This window comes from Lytechinus variegatus, chromosome 18, assembly GCF_018143015.1.
Source record: "Lytechinus variegatus isolate NC3 chromosome 18, Lvar_3.0, whole genome shotgun sequence".
In the NCBI taxonomy this organism is placed as follows: Eukaryota; Metazoa; Echinodermata; class Echinoidea; order Temnopleuroida; family Toxopneustidae; genus Lytechinus; species Lytechinus variegatus.
In genome coordinates, this window is record NC_054757.1 from 17,545,975 (window position 1) to 17,565,389 (window position 19,415).

Below are 19,415 nucleotides of genomic sequence, written 5' to 3' on the forward strand. Positions count from 1 at the left end.
CGTGTGTCTTTTAATCACTTTGCTTTCAGCAATAAACAGGGCATCCAGTAATAAACAAACTTCCTTGCACATTTTTCATGGCAGTAATCTTTTGTTTGATTAATGACAATGAGTAAAGATGATCATAAGAGAAATGTCATTTGTCGGATGTCAGTCCTGCTAAACATGATCTAGAATAACTAGTATTCCTTATTTTACTAGTATAGTAGTATACTCTTTTAAAAGTAGCGATATTGTTAATGATCAAACGAATGAATCAACAACTAAAGGAATAAACAAATAAACAGCCAAATAACTAAAAAAAATATCAATTACAATTATAGTAATAGGGGTAAAATAAAAAAAAGCTCAACATTATATTTCTTATCCACGTGCAGATATGCGGACACTAAAATGATAAGCACACTCTGTTTAAAATTACCATGATTACAAAGGCTTGATTGAATTAAGTATGGAAATGAAATAAACCTTACCGGGTTGTCGGAAGTAAACTGTATAGATAGTAACCTGTTATAATTTCGATTCATTTCTTATTATGTACCTTGTTATGATGATTATGATAAAAACATAGGTAAGGAAATGTAACAGTTTATAACCTTCAAACCTAGAAGAATGCGCACGTACAGAAATCACTGGTATAAGTAATTCCAAAATACATTGCACCTCGACTTACTTCTTCTTGAAACTGGAAGACGTTTATTTTCACCCAATATAGTTATGCAAAACAGTCCTTAACAGTAAAGGATTATAATGCCCAACATGAAGGAAAAACAGGCATACTAATGCTTCATATGGCAGTATCAGATAACACGCTCGATACTAATTCGCTCCTAAGAGACTGAAAATTTTCACCTTTCCTTTGCAAAGTAGGGGTTGAGGACATGGCCAGCAGGGAAAAGGGTCAGTGTATGTGTATACTAGGTAATTTCTTATTAATTCGTTTGAACAGTGTTAATGTGTTATGAAAGCAATTGCTCTGAAAGGGAGTGATTAAGCGACACTTTCTTAAATCTGTAATGAAATATTTTGAACTTATCTCCTTAACAAATACATAATTATTATAAGGAAATGTACTTGGTGAAACTCTGAATAACGATCCTTAAATGTATATGACGACGCAAGACAGTTGTTATTACTTAAAACTTGCAAGTTGTAAATGCATATAAGATGATTGACTCTGAATAAAAGTCCAATTTTGATCATGTTTGTCATTGCTGTACGTTATGATTATTACTGCTTTTATTATTGATTGATTTTAACTAGCATTCATTGCTTTATTACTGTATAGTTTTGCTTCTTCCCCCACAGAAACCTGGGGGGGATGATTGTACACACCATCCCCCACCTAAAATTCTGGGGGGATGCATCCCCCATCCCCCCCCGCTATCTACGCCCCTGTATCCCTCCAATATTATTGTCTTTTTTTACCCCATGATGGTTTAATGGTTTTATTAGAGATTACATTCATTTTTTTTGACATTCCATCTTTATCCCTATCCAAAGACCCCAACATTGATGAATCGGAAGAAACTGGGGTTTCTCTTCGATGTAATAATAAGGACATAAGTATTTCGTTTGGAAATGGTGGACTGGCTCTTTATTTGCATTTTATGATTCAATAATATTGTTTTATTTGTTAAGCGGTATTTTAGGAAGAATTTTCACCGATAAAACATCTCTTGTGTTTTTTCTTCATTTCTTTCGTAAAAAGTGGGGGGATGTTTGTACAGGCCAGCCCCCCCCCTCCTCGAAAAGTGGGGGGAAATATCCCCCCATCCAGTAGCGGACCGTGACCCGGAGGAGACAAAGCATTGGGGGGCACTGCATTGTTTGTGAACAATGCTGTGCCCCCCATGCTTTGTCTCCTCCGGGTCACAGTCCGCCACTGCCCCCATCCCCCCGGGATTTACGCCAGTGGTGACATTAATAACAATAATGATAATAATAATAATAATGATGATGATAAAAATAATAATAGTAATGATAATAATTATTATTGTTACACTTGCTTTCATAACGCTTAAAGGACAAGTCCACCCCCCAAAAAAACTTGATTTGAATAAGAGAAAAATTCAACAAGCATAACACTGAAAATTTCATCAAAATCGGATGTAAAATAAGAAAGTTATGACATTTCAAAATTTCGCTTCATTTCACAAAAACAGTTATATGAACGAGCCAGCTACATCCAAATGAGAGAGTCGATGATGTCATTCACTCACTATTTCTTTTGTTTTTTTATTGTTTGAAATATGAAATATTTTGATTTTCTCGTGATTGTCATGTGAAATGAAGTTTCATTCCTCCCTGAACGCGTGGAATTCCATTATTTTAACATTATGTGCTTCAGGCAAGGAGGTCCTAATCGTCAAATTCGTAAAAATTAAAATATTGTATAATTCAAACAATAAAAAAACAAAAGAAATAGTGAGTGAGTGACATCATCAACTCTTTCATTTGGATGTAACTGGCTCGTTCATATAACTATTTTGTTAAAAATAAGCGAAACTTTGAAATGTCATAACTTTCTTATTTTACATCCGATTTTGATGAAATCTTCAGCATTGTGCTTGTCTGATTTTTCTCTATTGATTGAAATCAACATTTTTTCTGAGGTGGACTTGACCTTTAACATTTGCTTTATCAGAAGTCTCTATACTAAGCGCTCTACAGTTGTGGCCCAGTGGATTAGTCTCGGACTTTGAAACAGAGGGTCGTGGGTTCGAATCCCAGCCATGGCGTAATGTCCTTCAGCTAGAAACTGATCCACAATGTGCTGCACTCAACCCAGGTGAGGTAAATGGGTACCAGTAGGAAGAGATTCCTTTAGAAGCTGCGTGCGCTATGAACGCCTAGCTTAGCCGGGTAATATAGGAGCGCCTTGAGCACCTAACAAGGTGGATATGTGCGCAATATAAATACCCTATATTATTAATAAATGCAGCATTTGCCCTCACGCTGGCTCATATTCTGAAGTCGGGTAAACTCTGGTCTAAAGTTGTGGTTTAACTAGCCATTTGTGACCTAAATATTTAACCTTATAAGGTTCAATAAAGCAGCTCATTTAACTCTCAAACCATTATTAACTGTCTGGGGAGGATAAATAGTGTCTGAGCGTCAAAAATTAAGGGAAGAGCACAGTAAGCATATGAATGTAAACAAAATTTTGACATGTTTGGTGTCCCAAAATTTTAGCACACAGAGTTAGATCGTTTTTTTTTAATTATCAATTTAAAAAAAGAAGAAGATACAGGTTTAATTAATGTATGTATTTTACAACACATTAACTGGTATGGATTCCATTTTATCAAGCTTTGATGAAATTGGTAAAACGAATGGTAAGTGATGCATCAGTCAGTCAAAGCAAGCAACATTTTTCACTTGCATTCATTAATTAGGGCTAAAAGATGGCTATTCAAAGTCGCTATGAGAGGTGTCATTGAGAGAAAAATGTGCTGGCATTACTTGCAATGACTTTAAAATAATGCCGGGAATTTATACCTGTTGTATGTAACATCAATTTAACATCAGTAATCAGTATGGTATCAAATTAATCGAGTCTGATATGTTTACGCCACTTAGGGTATCGAATTAGGGGCTTGATTTTCCCTGTTAACACCACTAATTAGGGTGGCTTTTCTCATGGGTTACGCCATTTAGGGTTGCAAATTTATATTAGTTAATGTAGTTGCCGTTTAGGGGATTGGGAGTATAAATACCCACACCCGATCTATCGCTACCCGGTAAAGCTAATACTCATCGTTGATTGGTTAATAAATGACGTCATATCACGTAATAAGCTGGTCATATAAAATTGTAAATTTCCTCGTCGTTATTTGACAAATAAATTTAATTGACATCATAATAATTATAAATTTACTTTTCGTAGATTGGTTAATAAATGACGTCGCAATCACGTCATAATCTGGTCTAAAAATGCAAACTAGTAAACTTGTCGTTGGAAGTGGTCACAATGGCGTCGCAATGACGACCACTTTATGACGTCATTACGACCATGTCTCCTATCAGGGTTAGCTATATATACCCTGCATGAACTTGATTTGAGGTTGATTGGAGCCAAGCAGTCCTGACAGTATTCAATCTTAAAGGGGAATGAAACTTTTGGAACAAATAGGCTTGTGTAGAAACAGAAAATTCATAGAATAAGAATAAAGAAAGTTTGAGAAAAATCGCTCAAATAATGAGAAAGTTATGAGCATTTGAATATTGCAATCGCTAATGCTATGGAGATCCTCCCATTGGCAATGCGACAAGGATGTGTGATGTCACTGATGAACAACTTTCCCTTTAGTGGACTATAAAATACCCTCAAAATGTCTCTTTTTGCTGTTTCTTATGATGATACAAACTCTTTATCCATGATGTTTTCTTGAAAAATATGTATTACTTGCCCTCATGTAGAAAGAACACATGATCTATGGATAGATGTGATAAAAGAGGCAATTCAAGTGAAATATATACTAAAGTAATGGGGAGAGTTGTTCACAAGTTACATCACACATCTTTGGCGCATTGCCAATTTGCTATCTCCATAGCATTAGTGATCGCAATATTCAAATGCTCATAACTTTCTCATTATTTGTCCGATTTTTCTCAAACTTTTGTTGATCTGTTTCTTTGATTTTTCTGTTTTCACACAAGCTATCTTGTTCCAATGGTTTCATTCTCCTTTAAGCTTGGGGAGGTGGTGCAAAATGGTCTTAAAATCGGGGCGCCAAATTAAATAGGTTATAATTAGCTAGGGCGCTATATAATTTCGCTTTTTAATTCAACATTTTTTCTCACGGGGCATCGAATTGATGTTGATCTTCGGAAGGGGGGGGGGGGCGGTGGCATCAAATCGACTCCAAAATGAGGTACGGAACCCAAATTGTTCTTAAAAATAGGGGTATCAAAATGCGACTTCAAGGGCGTAGGCTGAGGGTGCACTGCGCGCACGTGCACCCTTCCGCTGAGGCACTATGGAGCTCCGACACTGGCAAACAAAATGAAATTGGTACCACTTCTTCTGTTTTCAACCATACACCCGGGATACCCCCATACCACTTTAATTCCATCTCCTCAAGATGTGACCCTGTTGCACCCACAAATGTAATAACGCCCACAAATGTAATAACACCCACAAATGTAATAACGCCCACAAATGTAATAACACTTTACCCACAAATGTAATAATGACTTTACCCACAAATGTAATAAATTTGAAGGGATTTTTAGCGAATCCGTTCTAAACAAAATTCCTATAGTAATGCGTTCATATAGCACAAAAGTGCAAAGTCTTTTTTTCAGACCGGGTTAATAAAACATCAAAGTACATGTCCAAAGTCTTTCTTCCAGACCCGGTTGTTTCAAAAATTATAATATAAATCCAAAGTCTTTTTTCCAGACCCGGTTGTTTAAAAAAATATAATAAAAGTACAAAGTCTTTTTTTTCCAGATCCGGTTGTTTAATAAATTGTGATATAAGTCCAAAGTCTTTTTTCCAGACCCGGTTGTTTCAAGAATTTTAATAAGTCCAAAGTCTTTTTCCTGACCCAATTATTTTAAAAATAATGATATTCCTGTGGAAAAAATGGGAATCGAGCTTAGTCTTTTCTCCAGACCCAGTTAATTAAAACTGGTGGAATTAATGTATTTGTTGCTGTTTCAATTTATACGGTGTATATTGTGAATATATGCACTAAGAGTAAATTGAGAATCAAGCGTAGTCTTTTCTCCAGACCCGGTTACCCGTTATTTAAACATTATGAATAACAGTTTAAAAACGTTATAAAGACCCCATAATCTTATTAATGCTGGATATAGCGTAGTCTTTCAGCCCGACCATTTTTTTCTTAAAAAAACGCTAATAGTAAGAATTAAAAAAATCAAAATCTAAGACAAAAACAAACCTTCAACCTAAGAACCTGTTTTAAAAGAGGTTTAGAGTGTTTTTCTTTATTCCAGACCTAAAACAGTTACGAAAAAAAATCTTCTAACATAAGACCTTTTATACTTATTCTCGTGGAATAACACGAGTTTTAAAACGTACTATTTCCTCCAGACCCGGCTATTAAAAAAAAAGTAACGGAAAAACTTCGAATCTAAGACCAGATTTCCAAAGTTTCACCCAGTAAAAATATGTTTTTTTTTAAATAATACTACTACCCCTACAAAACATTGTAATAACGCGTGGGTAAAGCAGACATCCTTTCTCCAGACTTGGTTACTATTTGAAAAATAAAATAGTTTTTACAAATATTCTAAAACGAATACCCAATAATCTAATTACTGTGGAACAACATGAAGACCGATTGTCGAAGATCGACTTTCCTCCAGACACAATTATTTCAGGAATAAAAAAATCAATAAAACTCAACCCCCAACAACGAATCTAAGAACCAACAATCCTCCAAATTAAGACCATGCATGCAGAAAAGCACATGTTTAGAGCGTTGTCTTTATTCCAGACCCGGTGATTTAAAAATGATTTAAACAATCCTAAAAACAAAAGACTCATATTCTTATTCTTGTGGAATAACACGAGTATTATGCTTAGTCTTTCGTCTGGACCCGGTTATTTAAAAGATAAAGAAATATTGAAAAAAATGACAGCTGAGACCAATCTTCAAAATTAAACCCACTTAAAATGCTTGGGCTTAGAGTGTTGTCTTTACCCCTCACCGACGTATGTTATAACTTTTGAAACGACCGGGTCTGAAAAAAAAGACTTTCGACTTGCATTATAATTTTTGAATTAACCGGGTCTGGTAAAAAGACATTGGACGTATATTATAATTTTGAAAAACCGGGTCTGGAAAAAGACTTGGATTTGTACTGTAATATTTCATTAACCGGGTCTGTAAGAAAGACTTTGAACTTTTGTGCTATCTGGGGAGCGTTTCATGAAAGGACTTGTCGGACGTTTTATCCGACAAGTCCCATTTTATCCGACAGTTACTATAGTAACAGTGCCACTCAGCCAATCAGAATCAAGGAAAGATGTCAGATCTGACAACTTGTCAGACAAAAATGTTGATGAAACGGTCCCCAGAACGCATTATAAGTTTAGAACGAATTCGCCCAAAATCACTTCAAATTTATTGCATTTGTAGGTAAAGTCATTATTACATTTGTGGGTAAAGTGCATTATTACATTTGTGGGTAAAGTGTTATTACATTTGTGGGCGTTATTACATTTGTGGGTAAAGTGTTATTACATTTGTGGGCGATCAAAAATTATTACATTTGTGGGTAAAGTGTTATTACATTTGTGGGCGTTATTACATTTGTGGGTAAAGTGTTATTACATTTGTGGGCGTTATTACATTTGTGGGCGATTATTACATTTGTGGGTGTAACAGACCCCCCCCCCCCCTTCCACTTCCACCTGCCCAGGGTGTGCACCTCCCGATGCTCAAACCAGCCTACGGCCTTGGACTTTAGGGTGCCAATCCGTTACTAAAACACAGCAATGATTTTTAAAGATGAATTACAGGAAAATGAATGGAATATAAAAGTGCAGCCTTTATGTTTCGTTCTTAAAGAAAATCATATTTGGTAAGCCTTCGGGATGCCCGTCGGCAGCTAGTCTGCTATGCAGACTCTGAATGGCTCGTGAGGTGGGATCTGCTACTGGTTTGCGAAGCGAACCAGCCTGAAGACCAAGCAGCTATATAGTCCCCTTCCCCCTCCTGTAAAAAATATATATTTCTAATATCATGTGAGTGAGCGTGCGACCGAGCGAAATAAAAAAAAAACATTTTCATAATGCTTGAGAATTTTCATCTGTAGTATGCAGGGCCTGAATGGTATTAGATGTAGATGAGAGCATTTAACGATAAGGGGGGAGGGGGGGGGACTGGTTATCAGGAAATGTGTTTGTGTTACTCTCTCCAGGTGTTTTTTTTAACGTACAAAGATATAATAGAACATGGCAGGAGATGGCCGAGTTTATGTCAGTGACACCCCTAGAAATATTATGAGGGATTGTGGTGACCAGGGAGAAATTTTCTGAAGTGAAACCTAGCATTTGAAGCTGTATGGACGTAATGAATAAATAAACATCTGCAACATCAATTACTGAATGGGGTACTCAGCATGCAAGGCTGCAAAATAATACGACCCAAGCATGGTCACCGCCCTGTATAACACAAAAGTACACACAGAGAATAGTGTCAAATCATTCTGCATATTGCTTCTATCATAGGGAAGGGGCAGGGGGCGATCGCCATGAAAATGTTGGGGATGCGGCAAACATATCGATTTGCCCTGCTCGATCATTCTGACAAAATGAAAAAATGAAGAATCCATGAAAAAATGTATTTGACATAACATCTGAAAGCGCCCTAAAACCACCAGACAGTCCAGACTTGACATGTGAATACTATTAACATGATTAAACAAATAAAATTGTAATCGGTGTGCCTCACGTGCAAAATGCTGCATTATAATTTAGCGCGCAGAGCGCGCCGAAAAATTTGGACATTGTCTTTACACCCTCTCCTCTCGCCACCTGAAACATTGATCGGCAATCCTGACTCTAACTTATATGTTTTCAATAAGTTTAGCCTTAATCAGATAGTCATGGAGATAGAGCTTAACACTTACTGAAAGACAAAAATTTGGAGCGCATTTGACCAAAACGCGACAGGTTTGGCATTAGTATCGTGCATGGTGGGTATAGTATATAGGCAGTTTATTTTTTTGGTGAAAAAGACAGTCTACTATATTTTAGGAGATCATTGACTTTCTATACTCGCACTATAAGAGAGATAATGTATTCTTCATTTGATGATGTTTTGCGAGGGAGCGTACGTTTAGCGACCGAGAGAGAACATTTTACAGTGGGGTAGCTATACTGGGGGCCTGGGGTGCCCCCCTGATATTTGGTGTGCCCCCAAGTGCCCCCCTTAAAAATTGACCGAGCAAAAAAAAAAGAGGGAGAAAGAATAAAAAAAGGTGCTATAAGAAGAAGAAAATACAGAAGAACAAAAAAGAAGAGGAAAATAAGAGGAGGAAGACGAGTGAATGAAATAATGAGAGGGGAAGACCAGCAAAAAAAAACTTTCATGTTACTATATAAAAGTTTTGCTTGCACTTCGCGCCAGAATTTCCTGTTCGATGAGATTCATATCTTGCTCAATAGGCTGATGGTATGAAGCAAGTTTTGAAGTCAATATACAAAACACATTTTTAGCTCGGACAACGAGCTTTCATCATTTTTTTTTTCATTTACAAATTGAAGTGCTCTGTAAAATGTCCGTTTTATGGTCTACATATCAGCATATCACGCTGCGCTGCGTGGTCGCATTGTTTGATTTGCCAAGTTCATATTGTCGTGTATTCCATAATGTTCCATTAAACAAAATTGTATCCAGACTGCCCAGATTCTAGGTCTAAATCTAAAACATGCGCGATAGCCTACATGTTCTTTAAAATGTACCCTGTATACTTAAATTATCCAGTTTCACATCAGAATATCAATAATTGTCTGCTCATGTGCACGCTTCACGATCGCATTTTAAGAGTGTCCCGCTTTTAGGTCTAAAATCTAAATTTTCGTCCTCTTTTTTGCGCTCATATAAATTGTTTAGTTACATATCTATCCCATTTATTAACACAAAAAGTGCTTAGAATTACCATTTTTAGGTCGGAATATCAAAAAAATATACCGTCTTCGTCGTGGGTAACTTTAATCAGTCCTTAACAGGTCCCTTTTCGATAATGATAGAACATAACCATCTATACATACGAATCTTGTTCAGGATACAGTTCATTATAGCGCATATCACATTGAATGTATCTATGCGCTTCCGAAGGACTTGGATATTATTAGTCCCCAAAGCTCCCCCGGCCCCTAAAACAGCGCCTGCTAGCTCTTCGATCTCGCTCACACTATTATGAGAAAAGTTTCGTAAACTGTCCTCTTTTTAGGTGTCTTATAGCATTCATGGTTGCGAAAAATTCTCCCTTTCATTAAAATTTTATTAAACAATTTCAACTCGCGCGTTTCGTGCTTGCGTTAAAGTAGATTCCTTATTACTTATTTTGTAAGAGTATAAAAAAGGTATGTCATTAGCATCTTGCAAGCTTTTGACAATGCCGGGGGGGGGGATATTTTCATCCACATTTCCCCCGATCAGCCACCTCTGCTAAAAGCTAATTTTTGCTGGACATGTAGTCCTACAGTATAACTAAAAAGACTGAAGTCTTTTCCGTGTAAACAAGATATTTCATTTCATTTTCATTTCATTTATTTCCATATCCATGATATCACAAAGTATATAATATAACTCATACATACAAATTACACAATTGATGTTACTGAACGATAAAGCATATAATAATAATGAACAGATTTGGATATGGGGGGAACATGCAAAAAAAGCAAAGCTTGTTACAAGGCAAGTTCCCTAAAATAACAGTATGTAATAATCATAAGTTATCCTTAAACAGGAAATAAATCAATAAGAACGGACATTCTTGCTATAGGTACAGTTTAAAAAAAGGAAAAGGGAAACAATATATATATTACTACTTATATAGCAATAGAATATTAATAATAGAATAATAATAATATAATAGAATAATAATAGTGCACCTGATACTAAGAACAGAAGGAGGAAGAGAGAGAAAGACAGACAGACAGACGAGATATACACGAGAGAGGGACAAGTAGAACAGACATGACATAACATGAAGACAAAAACACAACAATGCAATTACATATGATCACATATAGGGCTAGTAAGATAACACAAGAAATAAGAGGTCAGCTTACAGATTATCTATTGACAGTAGCAACAGCATTTGAGATGACAGTGTTGTCATGTAAGCTTGCGCATTTGTGAGTAGTTTAATATCTTTGAAGTAAGAACTTTTTCAATTTACATTTAAATGAGAGAACACTAAGGGATTTTTTAATTTCGTTCGGTAGCGAGTTCCACAGTTTGGGTCCTGTATAAACAAATGTCTTTTGAGCAAAAAGAGTACGCTTTAATGGCAAGTGAATGCAGCTAGCCTGTCGGGTAGGATATGAATGGATCGAGTTATTCGAAACAAACATAGGATAAAATATGGACGGAAGGTTTTTTGTATGTAAATTATACATGAAGAGGCCTAGTTGTAACTGATATAACTCATATATCTTTAAGAGTTTGTTTCCTCGAAATAAGTCACTTGTATGAGATCGGGGTTCAGCATTAAATATTATTCTAAGTATCTTTTTTTGAAGTAAATATAATCTATTAAGTAACGAAGAGCAGGCATTGCCCCAAGCAAGTATCCCGTAGTTGATGTAAGGTGAAATTAGTGTGAAATAGAGCATTAGTAAATTGGTTTGTGGAAGGACATGTTTAAGTTTCATAATAACACCTATGTTACGGGCAGTTGTTTTACATACATTATCAATGTGTATATTCCAGGAAAGTTTGTTATCTATTGTGACTCCAAGAAATTTGGTCGATGTAACCTCTTCAATAACAATACCATCAAATATAACAGGTTTGGGAAAATTATTCAGGGTATTACTAAAGAGCATACTTTTTGTCTTTTGCAGATTTAAGGATAGCTTATTGGCTTTTATCCACTCTGAAACATGAGAAAGTTCTTCATTTACTTTGTTGATCAATTCAGTTGGATCAGGATGGGAATAAAAAATATTAGAGTCGTCGGCGAAGAGGATGAATTCCAAGAAATTAGAAGAGTTTCGAATGTCATTGATATATATGAGGAAAAGAAGTGGACCTAATAAGCTCCCTTGCGGAACACCACAAGATACAACTTTACTACAAGAAGATACACCATTGACAAAAACAAATTGTTGACGATTAGTTAAATAACTACTAAGCCACTCTAAAGGTCTTCCTCGAATTCCATAGTGTGACAATTTACGTAATAATATATTATGGTTTATAGTATCGAAGGCCTTGGACAGATCTAAAAAAATGCCTACAGTATGGTGAGAAGCGTCAATTGCCCTTGCAATTTTATCAGTAAATGCTAAGAGAGCATGAGATGTGCTATGTTTCTCACGGAACCCAAATTGTTCTTTATTCAGAATGTTATGTTTATTTAAAAAAGTAGTTATACGAGTATATACGATTTTTTCAAGGATCTTTGATAGTGAAGTTAATAATGAAATTGGCCTATAATTAGTTACTAAGTCATTGTCACCTTTTTTGAAGACTGGTATGACTTTAGCAACTTTCATGTCTTTGGGTACTTGACCATTAGAAAGGGACAAATTGAAAATATAAACTAAGGGGTCAACGATTTGGTGTATGACATTTTTCAAAAGGTAATTATTTATCCCATCACACCCGGGACTTTTATGGGAATTCAGTTTACTTACTATAGTGATAATTTCATGAGCACTAGTAGGCTTGAAAAAAAAGCAGTTGGGGTTAGGATTTGTTAGGAAATCATGAAACTGTTTAGATGAGTTAGGAATCGTTCGGGCAAGATTTTCACCAATACAAGAAAAATAAGAATTGAAAGATTCCGCCATAGCGTGGGGATCGTCAATAGTTTTACCATCAATATTTAATTGAGATATTTGAGTGGTCTTTTTAAATCTATTAAGTGCTTTATTTATTACTTTCCAGGTATTTTTCATATCGTTTTTATATAAAGCTAACTGATGTGCGTAGAACTGCTTCTTCGCCACACGTAATAAAGTTGTTAAAGTATTCTTATATTTGACATATTTCTGCTTTAGGTCAGGTTTAGAATCAGATTGATCGCATATATATCTGTAGTATAAATTATTTTTCCTGTTAATCGATCGCAATAAAGATTTATTAATCCACGGAGATATCGGAGTTTTTTTACGATTAAATTTCTTTGGTTTGACCCGAGGGATGGTATTATCGACACAGGAGGTAAAAGTGGTCATGAAAGAACCATAAGAGGCGTTCGTATCTTCACTAGAGTATATGGTGGACCAATCAGTATGAGTTAAATTATTTTGTAGGGTGATGATGTTTTCGTCGGTGAATTTATACTTGTTAGGTTGATTAGAGCATTTTTGAGAAATTGGTTCAAATGGTAAATTAACAAAGATTGGATAATGATCAGAAATATCAGTAACTATAAGTCCAGTTCGAAGCAAGGGATGGAAATTCATAAAAATATTGTCAATAAGGGTTGCAGAAGTATCCGCTATTCTAGTGGGTTTGGTTATAACAGGAAGAAGCGATGAAGACAAGAATACATCTAAGAAGTCTTGAGTTGCCCTTTCCTGGGTACATGTAAGAAGGTTAATATTAAAGTCTCCCATAATTAGACAATCTTTATTAGTTATAGAAGGTTTTGACAAAATATTTTGAATTTGTGAATTGAAATTATTACAATTGGATTGAGGGGGTCTATATATAACACCAACTATCATGTTCTTACGTCTGGGGATGTGAACTTCAACAAACAGAGTTTCGATTGTGTTATCGATATAAGATATGTCTTCTAAAATGGAGAAATGAAAGCAGTTTGGTATTAAAAGCGCAACACCGCCACCCCTTTTCAATAATCTATTTTTTGTGACAATATTATAATCGGGGAGTGAGTATAAGTAATTAGGTGTTTCACTAAACCAGGTTTCGCTCAAACCAATAATAGAGGTCTTAGGGAGATTTACGTTTTCAAGGAAGGAACGAAACTTGTCAAAATTGCTGTGGGCACTTCTAATATTTAAGTGGAGAAAAAACATGTCATTTTTCCTCTGTGAGTCTATGTAATTTTTGAAATGATTTTCTGTTAAATAAGAAGACGAAGGGATTTGGGTGGCAGAGTCATTAATATCATAGATGTGATTGACTTCTTGCACATAATTGCCAATTTCTCTAATGATATGGTCTTCAAAAAGAGCATTATTCCTATCAGAGGGGGGATGGGTACTTAGCAAGCTTTCTGAGAAACTGTCATCATCTACTGTCATGAAAGGGAAGCTATAAGAGTCGTTCATTTAAAGAAGGGGGGAAATACCGTCATAGTTATAGAGGAAAAAATGAAAAATACAAACGTTATTGCTGAGTGCTGACATCCCATAATTGCCTTGATGTAATAACAATTGCCCAGTAATGACACATAACATAACGACATACACGTAGGTAAGAAATGGAAGATAAAGATGTAAAAAAGACAACATGCAAAGATACAGAATACGCTTAGAACAGGTGCAAAAAATGAGTGTACTAAAAAAAAAAAAAAGTTGATCCATAGCGAACGTTAACAACATACGTTAATGCCAGAGCTTCAACTATGCGAGGGAAGAATGAATACCATCGACAACTGTTAGGGAGAAATGCGTGAAGGAAACGGTGACCGGGGAACCTATAGGAGCCTAAGGTAAAGTGGCATGCAATCAGGTGGGTGTTTGCGAGGGGTGAGGGAAAGGAGAGGATGGAGGGGAAGGAAGGAAGGGGGAAAGGGGGAAGGTGTAGAAAGGGTCAGCTTGAAAAAGACCTGAAAGGTTATAAGACAAGAAACCCTTTCAACAGCCATCCTATTTATATAAAAACATTAAATTAGAAGAACACGGAATGCATCGTACCCAATTTGCACGAATGCATTTCCCCATAATTATATATGAAGACATGCAATTTTAAGTCCTGTGCCAGCCCTAGTAACATGAGACAATAGATTCCCGTTTGGGCAAGTTTGCAAGGCATTAAAATAGTGTGAAAAGCAAAATAGAGAGTATCAACAGCTAGTGGTGACATTGTTATGTAAATAGTAGCCTACATGTATATTGGAATAGTAAATTAACATGAATAAGTTTAAGACTGCCACAGGTGAAGCATGATTATAAATTGTAGAGAACAAATACAATAGTATTATAAGACGCATTTGGTAAACAAGAATGTAGCGTTGTAGAGACGAAAAAAGGGGGTTATAGAATAGAATAATGCATGTACTCAAGTTCGTGAACCTTTGAAAGAAAAATGAAACCCTTGAAACAAGATACACTGTGCGAAAACAGAAATCTAAGAAAGAGATCACGAAAGCCTGAGAAAAAAACGAACAAACAATAAGAGAGCTACGAGCACCCGAAATCTAGATCACTACCGTAATGCAGATCCCCAAGTTGGCAATGCGACAAAAGTGCATGATGCCACATGCAAACAGCTTTCCCATTACTTTTCTACATGTTTCACTTAAAATAGCTCTTTCATCACATAAGATCATGAATTCCCTCCACAGGAGAGCATGTAACAAACATTTTTGAAGAATTTAGTATGGATAAAGAGTCTGTATCACCATAAGAAAGAGTGAAAAAGGCAATTGGGGGGTATTTTATACTCCATCACAGGGAAAGCCGCTCACATGCGACACCACACACCCGTGTCGCACCGCCAACCAGAGGACCACCATAGCATCAGTGACCGCAATATTCAAACGCTCACAACCCTCTCACTACACGTCCGATCCCCCAAACCTCCTCTGATCCTAATCATCCACCCCCCCCCCCCCACAAGCCCTCCCATTCCAAATATTAGACATGTTAGCGCGATCGAAGCTCCAGCTCAATGTTTAAGAGATATGTTATATATCTAGAATTGAATATAGGGTAAGTTTGTATTCAGGGGCGTCGATCCATTTTTCAGATTGGGGGCAAAATCATGAATCAATTTTCAAAGGCGCTCGATCACACAAAACAAACAAACTCACACACACACACATATGCCTATATATGTGTACATATATATATATATATATATATATATATATATATATATATATGACACACACACACACATATATAAATATATATATATATATCGCGCTGAAAATTTTGATATTAATTTCGATCTGAAAAAAAATTTGAGTTTAATGGACGTTTTTAATAAAGAACAAGATATATATATCCAACAAAAGATTATTGCAAATCGAAGTGGGAGTTCTTTTGAGGTTTAGCACTGAAAACGGGACCATATTTACCTAAGTATGTGTTTTTGTTACAGAAATTGTGCGAGCGCAAAGCTGAAATTTTTTGATATTCCAATCTGAAAAGTGGACATTTTGAGCACGATTTTAGACGAAGAACGAGTTGTGTAGTCAATCTCGCTTGCTGATTTCTGTGTAACATTACAATCTTACTTTATTTTTAGCACATGCGGAATTATTGGGGGGGGGGGGCAAAACGATATGTTTGCCCCCCAATATTTTCGTTAGTGGGGCGATCGCCCCCCTGCCCCCCCCCCACAATCGACGCCTCTCTTTGTATTGCGCACATTTCCACATTGTTAGGTGCTCAAGGCGCTCCTATATTACCCGGCTAAGCTATGTTCATAGCGCACACAGCTTCTTAAGGAATTACTTCCTACCGGTACCCATTTACCTCACCTGGGTTGAGTGCTGCACATTGTGGATCAGTTTCTTGCTGAACTTAGGAAATTACGCCATATGGCTGGGATTCGACTAACCCACGACCCTCTGTTTCAAAGTCCGGAGACTAATCCGCTCACGGGGGCCACAATGCTCCACAATTGAAGGTTGAGAGCAAATTCTGAGCAATTTTTGTAATCATGTACAAGATGAGACCCTAGAAAAAAATAACAATGCGAGAGTGCGAGCTTAATCTATTATCTGACCTGAAAAATAAGGCCCAGCTAGGGACCTGTTAACTAGGAATGTTTGCAGTGAACGAATAATAGCTATCTATTGGCTTTAAAGTGGGTACCCAGTTTATTGGTATGCTTTACCATGACAGATACTTAAATGATTTTTGGAATATGAATAGGCTATTAATTAACTTTATAGGGATTGGCGTATATACTTACCAGTACTCTGCCCAGGTAATCGGGTCTGTTTTCTGCAGACTATCATGGGTTAAAAATGGGGATTCCCCGATCGACTACGTCAACATCCGTCATTTTAACTGAACGAAAAGTACAGACACGAAAGACATAATATTACAAAAATATTTGAATTTATCGACTTGTCGGTTGGATGTGCTAAATTTCCAGTATGTCGAAGGTATGATATTTTTTTGGTGTCGTTTTCTTCTTAACAGTCAATTAGTTGCTATTTTTATTAGACTTTTGTGAGTGATATATTTTCAGTTTAGTTTATCCTGTGACTGAAAATGGCGTCTCCACGACAATGATCATGGTACGTTGGCAATAATTCGGATCGCGATGGCAATTACATGTCTCTGAATGCGACGTACGTGTTACTACTTGTTCATGAAAATTCTTCTCGTACTGACTAACTGCTTGACAGAGAGTCCAAAGTTCAATAGTTTTTTTGTGTTGTGCACGCATCCAAATCACACTTGCTGATCATGACTTTTTGTCTAATTTTGAGTGCACAAATCATGCAAATATTAAGAGCAGTGGAAGATTAACTTCAAGTTCAACTAAAAGTTGGTCCATTTTAATTTTTATTTATTTAGGTTGAGTCAACTTGAATGTAGACCCCTGCCTTCGTAAACTTTATAAATTGAATGTTTGATGTTCAGTAGTCATGGTAGTTAACATATTTTCCTTTAGTTACCCTAACTTTTTTAATAGTAATACCATTTCACTCTTTTATGAGGCCAAGCCAGAGCCTCAGACAGAGGGTTTAGAATAATTCACCACAACCCACGACCATGTCCCACTTTCACAAAAGATGACTAACTCAGGTGTTGGTAATTACTCAGCAATATTACACAACATGGAATGAGTAACCTATTACTCTTTGACCCTTTAATTTGCTGAGATACATGTAGATGTGCCATTGTCAATAATTTGGAAGGTATTTTTCCACTTTTTGTTCATTTTGATGCATAACATTTAGTAGAGTGGTATTGGTAAATTTAGATCAGTTAGTTAAAGTACAACTTTCTTTGGCCCTACCATACCAACAGTGGATTTTCAAACAACAGTTGAAAGTTAGGCAGAGCTACAAAAGTAAGTTCCTAATTATTGATACATATATTTAGGCCTCAGTCATTAGAGATGTCTGCATGTTTATTAATCTTGCTTCATGTAGGCCTAGAAAATTGGATAAACTTTTTTTTTTGGGGGGGGGGCTTCTATTAATATTATCCTCTAAAATATAAGTCATGTGAAACTTTTAGTGTAATCAAAGTTTGGATTATTTTTTTAATTTGGTGATTTTGTTTTTTGACTGGATTTTTGCTCTGACAGTCAATATAAAACCTTGGGCCCGTTGCATAAAACTTTTTACCTGAGAAAACTCGGGTTGTTTTTACCGGAGTGTTTTCCCTGTGTTAAAGTCAATGGCAGAAATCAGACTAACCTGAGTTTTCAATTTTTACCAGAGTTTTCTCAGGTAAAAAGTTTTATGCAACATGTCAAAGGTTTTAACTCACTGTGTGACATTAAAGTCAATAGTTCTTGTCTTATTTATATCCATATGTGTTACTTGAAAGTGGGTAAATCTTGTCTTGTATCATTTTGTTATTTGCCTAGCTTAAATCACAATGGTATGTTTTACATCAATTTTGAAGTGGAAAAGGAAGGAGTTGCTAAAACCAGGGTGCTACATAACTTTTTAGAAACACTTGCCCAGTTGGGCAAGTAAATTTTTAAATAGTTGGAATATACTTGCCCAATAATCTATTTCACTTGCCCCAAAAAATCCTTGAAAAAAAAGTTTTCATCTTCAAGAGAAAGTTTTGCGGTTTTATAAACCATTGACCTTTTTCTCTCTTTTGACATGAACCGATCTATCTTGTTATTGCATTTCTTTTTTCAAAGTGATTTTATCTTGCCTGCCATGACCAAAATTAGGGTCAGTATATCATATCGAACCTAATTTTGGTCATTCTACTGTGTGAATTTTGCTTGCCCAATTCAGGCAAGTAGTTTTGGACTTTACTTCAAAACACTTGCCCGACTCTAACTTTTCCTTGCCCCGGGCAATCAAGCAAGTGCTTATAAAAATGTAGCATCCTGCTAAAACCTATAAAAGATATTGTGAAAATTTGTAGTAAAAAGTATAAATGGGGGAAATGCTCAGCAGTCTCTTGTTGTCTAAGGCAATGTGATAATTGCCATTAAATGAAATCAAGGGCCTAGACCCAGTTTTATGAATGAATGTAAATTTTTAGTCATTATTCAGTAATAGAGCATTAAATACAACAGCAGAACAACAGGTACTTTCATGGACCATTTTGTCAGTACGCAGGTGTTGGCATATTGTAGGGCTTTTTAGCTCTTGACCCTGCCAAATTTCAACTACAAGATGTTTGTGAGACAGCGGTACTAACGTAAGAACATCAGAAGTAAAACAACGCAAGATTTTTTTTAGGCCGTGAGACAATTAGAAGCCTTAACTTTTCATGATGATCGTAAGAATGCCGTATGCTGTTCATAGAGGACTCTTACAACGTTTGTAAGAATGCCTTACAAATGGAAATTCGTAAGGCAGCTGTACGCATGACGCAAAACCATGGTTTCTGTCTG

At 36.1% G+C, this 19,415-nt stretch overlaps 1 protein-coding gene across 2 annotated transcripts in view; it reads left to right on the forward strand.

The window, feature by feature from the left end:
• Window positions 1-16,858: 16,858 nt before the first annotated feature.
• LOC121431681 (TNFAIP3-interacting protein 1-like) overlaps window positions 16,859-19,415 on the forward strand; it is a 32,063-nt gene continuing 29,506 nt past the window's right edge. For both annotated transcript variants that reach the window (XM_041629332.1, XM_041629333.1), the window contains exon 1: window positions 16,859-16,977. The gene's annotated coding sequence lies outside the window, so the exon portion shown is untranslated. The remainder of the gene's footprint in view (window positions 16,978-19,415) is intronic.